General features: G+C 36.1%; 1 long non-coding RNA gene across 1 annotated transcript in view; it reads left to right on the top strand.

Annotated features, from left to right (window-relative positions):
• Positions 1 to 542: 542 nt before the first annotated feature.
• Positions 543 to 6,000, top strand: part of LOC127385571 (uncharacterized) — a 309,188-nt gene continuing 303,730 nt past the window's right edge. Inside the window, exon 1 of the long non-coding RNA XR_007889704.1 lies at positions 543 to 575. This is a non-coding gene — a long non-coding RNA (uncharacterized LOC127385571). The remainder of the gene's footprint in view (positions 576 to 6,000) is intronic.

Raw genomic sequence — 6,000 nt, 5'->3', positions numbered from 1 at the left:
GTTTTTAATAGAAGATCTTCTAGAGAAAATGGAGAAAGAAGCTTAATTCTTTCTGGGATATCTGTTCATTACTAGTGCAATAATGTCCACCAGTTTCTTAGAATCTTATTTTTGTTATTATTATAATAATTTATTTTCCAATTAAGATAATTATCAGCCTTTCAACAGCTTTGTGGAGAACTGGATGATGTCTATAGAGATAGGAATGAGAGATGAGGCCCAGTAAGTTTGTATATATCTTGTGAGCCAGGATTGTCTAACTCTGTTGCTATAAACACTTATTTTACAGCCAGAATTTAATAATGACCAAATATATCACAGTTCAGAGGAGAGTTAAACATTTGATTTCATGTTGTATCATAAAGACACTAGTGTGTCATCACAGGGGACTCAGGAAGATGCAGTGATGTGCTGGAGATGGCTCAAGTGACCTGAGATATCTGATTCACTAGCACCCTCCTCTGACTCCTACCTTGCTGTATAAAGCAGCTGAGTAAAAAAATCTCTTTGTTTTCTCTTTCCACAGGTTCCAATCACTGTTAAAAAAATGGCATTAAAATACTACTGACAGATTGGTAAGTCATTTTGTTTTAAGTTATTATATTTTAATATTTGAATGTTGGAATGCTTGCTTTCTTGGATTGTTCTTTTAATATCATCATGACATTCAATTTAATTAAAGCAGTAATTCAATTCAATGTAATACCAGCATAGCATTCAATTATGATCTCAAAAGCAAGTTTTTGCCCTTGCAAATGGGTGTCCACACTAGAGGAAAATATTTTAGCCTTTACCTTCTTTAGCAACATACCTTGGGTTTAGGTCAATTCAATATATATCTGAACATGCTGGAAACGAGGCTGCATAACTTCTCTCAGTGGTGCAGTTCATCTGTCATTCCTAAAACTCATAGTCTGTACTGGTAGAAATCTATGTGGTGTCAGTGTTATGGTACATACTCAGAATTCTAAATCTGATGGGTTTTAGAGATGTTTCTGAGGTGGCAGGGTGCTTTTCGGGACCAGATTGCTTTCCATGCAAGTCAAAGGAAGGCTTTCTGTTCATCTCAGTGGGTCATTCTGTTTAAAAGTTGTCAAAAATTTTGCTGAGTGTCAACACATTTATTCATTATACTGAAATTATTCCTATTATCTCAAATAGAAATTTTCTGCTGGAGTTGGAACTGAGAGTTTTAGCCATTTATCACTATAATATTCTTACTGTGTTTTGTTGTATGTTGTAAGGGACAGTAAAATATAGACCTCCAAATCAGTATATTATTGTTCCACAAAAACAACTTGTAAAAGCCTAACAGATTAAACAATTAACAATACAAATGAGAAACTGCACAAGTATTCACCAAGTTGTTTCTTCAGCTTAAGGTACAATATTGTATGTTGCTATACCAGGCTAAAAAAGTAGCTATTTTATTCTGTGTTTGCACCTATAACTTGAGGTATCTAAGTTCAAAACAGTTTAATGTCCTATATAAGAAGAAACTATCATACCAGCTTGCTTATGAATTACTGACAAAGTGTCTGCATACAGAAGCATGATGTGACTCTGCTGTGAAAAATGTATTCTATGGCAAATGAATATCAGAGAAAAAACAGGTGCAACATGCTATACAATATCCATAAAACTACTTCCATGAAATTGCCTCAGTTAGAGAGCATTTTTATTTGAAATTCCTATTGTTTTAATTCATCTTTTTAGAGCTCTTTTACTAGTGAAATAATTGATGAAGTCAATCAACCAAATCAAAGGAATAAAATTATATGCATGTTAAAAAATAAACTGAAGTGAAAAGGAAGGTAACACAGGTGGTTCTATTAAAACACATATATGAAATGCCATCAGGAAGATGCTTTTTTAAACCTTTTTTCTATTAAGTTCAACATCTGTACAAAATAAGATTTCAATCTTACACTCATATGGAAAAGGGATTAAGTTTCTTTGAAATTACTGAATGATAAAAAGAATGGGTCCTCACCATGCATTTTTAAACAGATTTTTCTTTCTGTCTTCATGAAAGAGAGTTGTTATGATTGAACTATACCACACAGTTGAATTGAATATTTTTCTTTTCCTATATTGTGTGCAGAGCCAGAGCTGGCAAATATTTTCCCATGTGGCAGTCCCAGGTTAGAAGAATCCTATTTTATATGCTGAGGAGGCAGCTGTAGGAAATGTCACAGTTCATTTTGAGGAAATCATGCCACTGACCAGAAATCAAATCAAGCAGTGAATAATGTAGTGTTATTGGCTTGGTTTCTGCCTCTCCAGCCTGCACTGTGCTCACCTCCACTTTATAGGCAGGTACTGGCTCCCAGAGCAGCTGTGGTACCTTTCGATGAGGATGCTATTCCCCTGAAAAACAGCTTACAAAAGACTTTAGGAAAGAAAAGAAAATGTTGCCAAAGCTGAATAAAAACCTTTCTTAGAAAAAGTGGTATTTATATAAGTATAGTAAGGCTTACAGCTTGCTAACTAGTTGACCAGTACTTAGGACCTGATTAGAGAGGTGTCCAAAACTAGATGCCACAGATATCTTGTTTAGCCTTGATTTTATGCATCACAATTTAGAGAAATCTGTGGCAGTGCATTAACCTAATTCTACAACCTCTACACAAGCACAAACTGGACTTTGTGATCCACCTGTATTAATAAGCTAGAAAGGGCCTGGGAAGTGGCATATCCATTGCTGTGCATTGCTCTCACAACATATGTCCACCATGGTCTGAAGAATATCACAAAGCACAGGCTGTTCTCAGCTGGAGCATGGTAGAAATCATTTTGTTTTACTAAAGAAAAGAGTTCAGCTGCATGGAGAAGTGGGCTGTGGGACTTGCCCTCTCCAGGGGAGAATGGCCCTTGATCCATTGCATTTTTGCTAGTGAAGATGTATACGTAATTATGGTCTTAGATAAAGGCTCACGTCCAGCTTCTAGCCCTTGATGTGTCTCACATTTTTGTTACAGCAGTACCCAAGTAGCTTTAATGGTATAATACTGTTAAACAATATTGTAGTGCTCCTGCCAATATTTTTTTGTGCAACTAGGTAACAATTTCAGCTTTTATCCTGTTAGCATTTGTAGAGTTGCTTTATGCTTGCTCTGCTTATTTCAATTCTTGAACTAGAAAAAGGCTATTCCATGTGATAAGTTAAACCTTGATTCATCTCAGCTGACACAGAAATCCTAAGTGAGGAGTAAGCTCTTTTCTTATCTAGTGGGGTTAGGGAAGTATCTCCAGAGGACAATTTATTCCACCTTTGATATGAATTGCTCACTGGAGTTGTTTTTCCCTCCTCACTGGTGCCTCAGGTAAATAGGATGATTCTGTATACCTTGCTCTATTAGAACTGCTCATAAACAGAACACAGTGAGTGATTAGCCGTTTTTAATCATGTTTGTATATTCATACACTTCTGGTTTCTTTTAGTTTCTATTTCAATGTTATCAGCTTTGTACATCTTCCTTTATGCATTTTAAGTTCATGTTAGACAAGCTTGCACTGTCTCTCAAAATAGATTGAATTTTAAGAATTATATTTATTTGCTCATTTTATGTAAAGGTTTAATGATTGTGTTTTCTTTGGATGGTTTAACCTCTGCAAAGCAATTTTAAATATAATTTAATAGCAATTCACTATATGTATGCTGAAAAGAGTAAAGTTACAGTTTTTGTACATCACTGATAACATTTCAGGTTAAAATATTAGAAAATACATGCATAACAAGAAAACACTTAAGGTTTTAAACTTTTTACTGGGAGACTGAGGACTCTAGAATATAGTCTAGGGAAATTCTATGAAACATCTAAGTAAACCCTACTGTTTGCTATGTATATATTTAATTTGAGATGGGATTTTAATACTTATACTGGGAAGACAATACAAAGAACATCTAAAACCAAGCTGCAGTTCTGTATTCACAGCTCATTATATACCCTGTCTAATCTGTCCTGAAGTTGATTACTAGATTTGAATTGCCAAGATAAGACATGAATCTTTGCAGTTCTTAGTATTTGGAAATGTTTGTTGCTTTAAGCGATCTTTGAGGGGGGGAGGGTTGTTTGGTTGGTTGTGTGTTTTTCTTTTTTCCACCTTAACAGGTTGTTGACTGTAATTCAGGAGAATATAATATTTTATTACAGAAATCCTACTTGAATTTTGGGTCCAAATAGCTCATTAGGTAATTCATTCTCCAGAGTGGAGGATCAGTGGGAACAAACACTTGCCTGAGATTACTAGGACAGAGCCTAGAAGAAATTGCTCAGAACTCCTGAGTCCTAGTCCAGCTATTGCTGACTTTCATGCTGCTTCACTTTCAGTTGTGAGACCAGGACTTTCCATGACTTATGCCTCTAATACATTGGGGAAGGATTTTTAAAACAAGCATCAGATTAGGAACTGCTACAAACTGAAAACCAAACCATTTAATATGATTAATTATGACTTTAGATGTCCAGCAAGAGGTTGGTTTCCACACAAAAAGGTTTTAAATAAAACATAAAATAATCTAGATCTTTTTGTTACCACTGCAAATTACCATTATTCATACACAGTTAATGATTATATTTTATGATAAAGCACAATGACACAGCATGAAGAATTCTTGCCTAAGGCACCAATAAGCCTTGTGATGCTCGTGTAACACGGTAATTGTGGTGCTGCTCATACAGCGTTTGTGACAATAAATCCTAATCTGTACAATTGTCCTGTGTTATGAAAGAACAAAACTGAACTGAAATGGTAGACCCACAAGACATTTTAAGATTTGTGGTTTTTTTTCCCTGATGTTCTCTCCATAACTTCTTTCATGTCTGCCTATAAGAGAAACAATATGTGAGAAATATAATCCCAGTAATACCCAGTTACATTTTATCTGTGCTTAAAATTGTTGAACATGTAGTGTTACACTTCTAATATGGAAATAAATGTAGGAAAGAGAATTTGTTTGTTTCACTAGATTTTTTTGAGGTTTTCACTCATGGTCATTCTCCACACTATGAGATTTGAACTAGCATAGATCTATAAGTATCATCAGTGCTTTAAAGTAGCCCAGAAATCCTGGTTCAGCGGTAGCCATGGACAAAGGGAGTTATAATTACAAAGTCCAGAATGAGCAGCTATCACACTCTGCCTCCACCCTCACAAATTATACAAAATTTACTAGTACCTGGAGGAAAGGTACTCTAAAACATTCTTAGGGACTCCACAGAATGGTAACCACACTAACTCCATCTGCCTGGGTACATGCCAACTAAATTTAGGCACTACGCTGAGCTCTGTTAAGTTACAACTGTAGTGATTGTCTTTGCAGACATTGGAGAAGGGTGATTCAGCCCATGCTATATCTTAGTCTTTTTGTGTAGCAAGATCCTTCTGAGTATCACAGGATAGCTCAGACTGAAAGGGAGCTCAGGAGGTTTCTAGTCAAATCTCCTCTTGAAAGCATGGCCAACCCTGAATTTGAACCAGGTTGCTCAGAAAGAGGTTTGCAAGCTTGGAGGGAGGGAGACAGGGCCAAAAACCTATCTAAAGAATATGTGAATAACACTCACTGCCCTCTCACCAACCAGAGATCCAGCCATTTTTTCATAGAAGGCAATGAGTTGGCTCATCTGTGAGTTATCCTTGGCAAATCTATGCTGACTACTCCTCATCACTTGCTCCTTCGCGTACATTGAAGTCTTTTCCAGGAGGACTCCCCTCCATGGTTTTTCATGGACTAGGGAGAGGCTGACCAGTTTATGGTTACCTGCATTGTCCTTTCAAATTTTTATGAAGCTGGGTGCAGCACTTGCCTTGTTTTTTTCTTGTAGAAAAAACAGAATAGTGAAGCTTCTGTCTCAAGGCATCTTGGCTAAATAGTAAGTATTTTATGTCTCTTACTCCCCTTAATTTTACTATTTTACCTCATATTTTGATTTTCTGACTTCAACTTTCAAGCATTGTTTTGCTAGGCATTTGCCAAGCAGAACTTCCCCAAAATAG

Source organism: Apus apus, chromosome 1, assembly GCF_020740795.1.
Source record: "Apus apus isolate bApuApu2 chromosome 1, bApuApu2.pri.cur, whole genome shotgun sequence".
Taxonomy (NCBI): domain Eukaryota; kingdom Metazoa; phylum Chordata; class Aves; order Apodiformes; family Apodidae; genus Apus; species Apus apus.
This window is presented reverse-complemented; position numbering and strand designations above follow the sequence as displayed.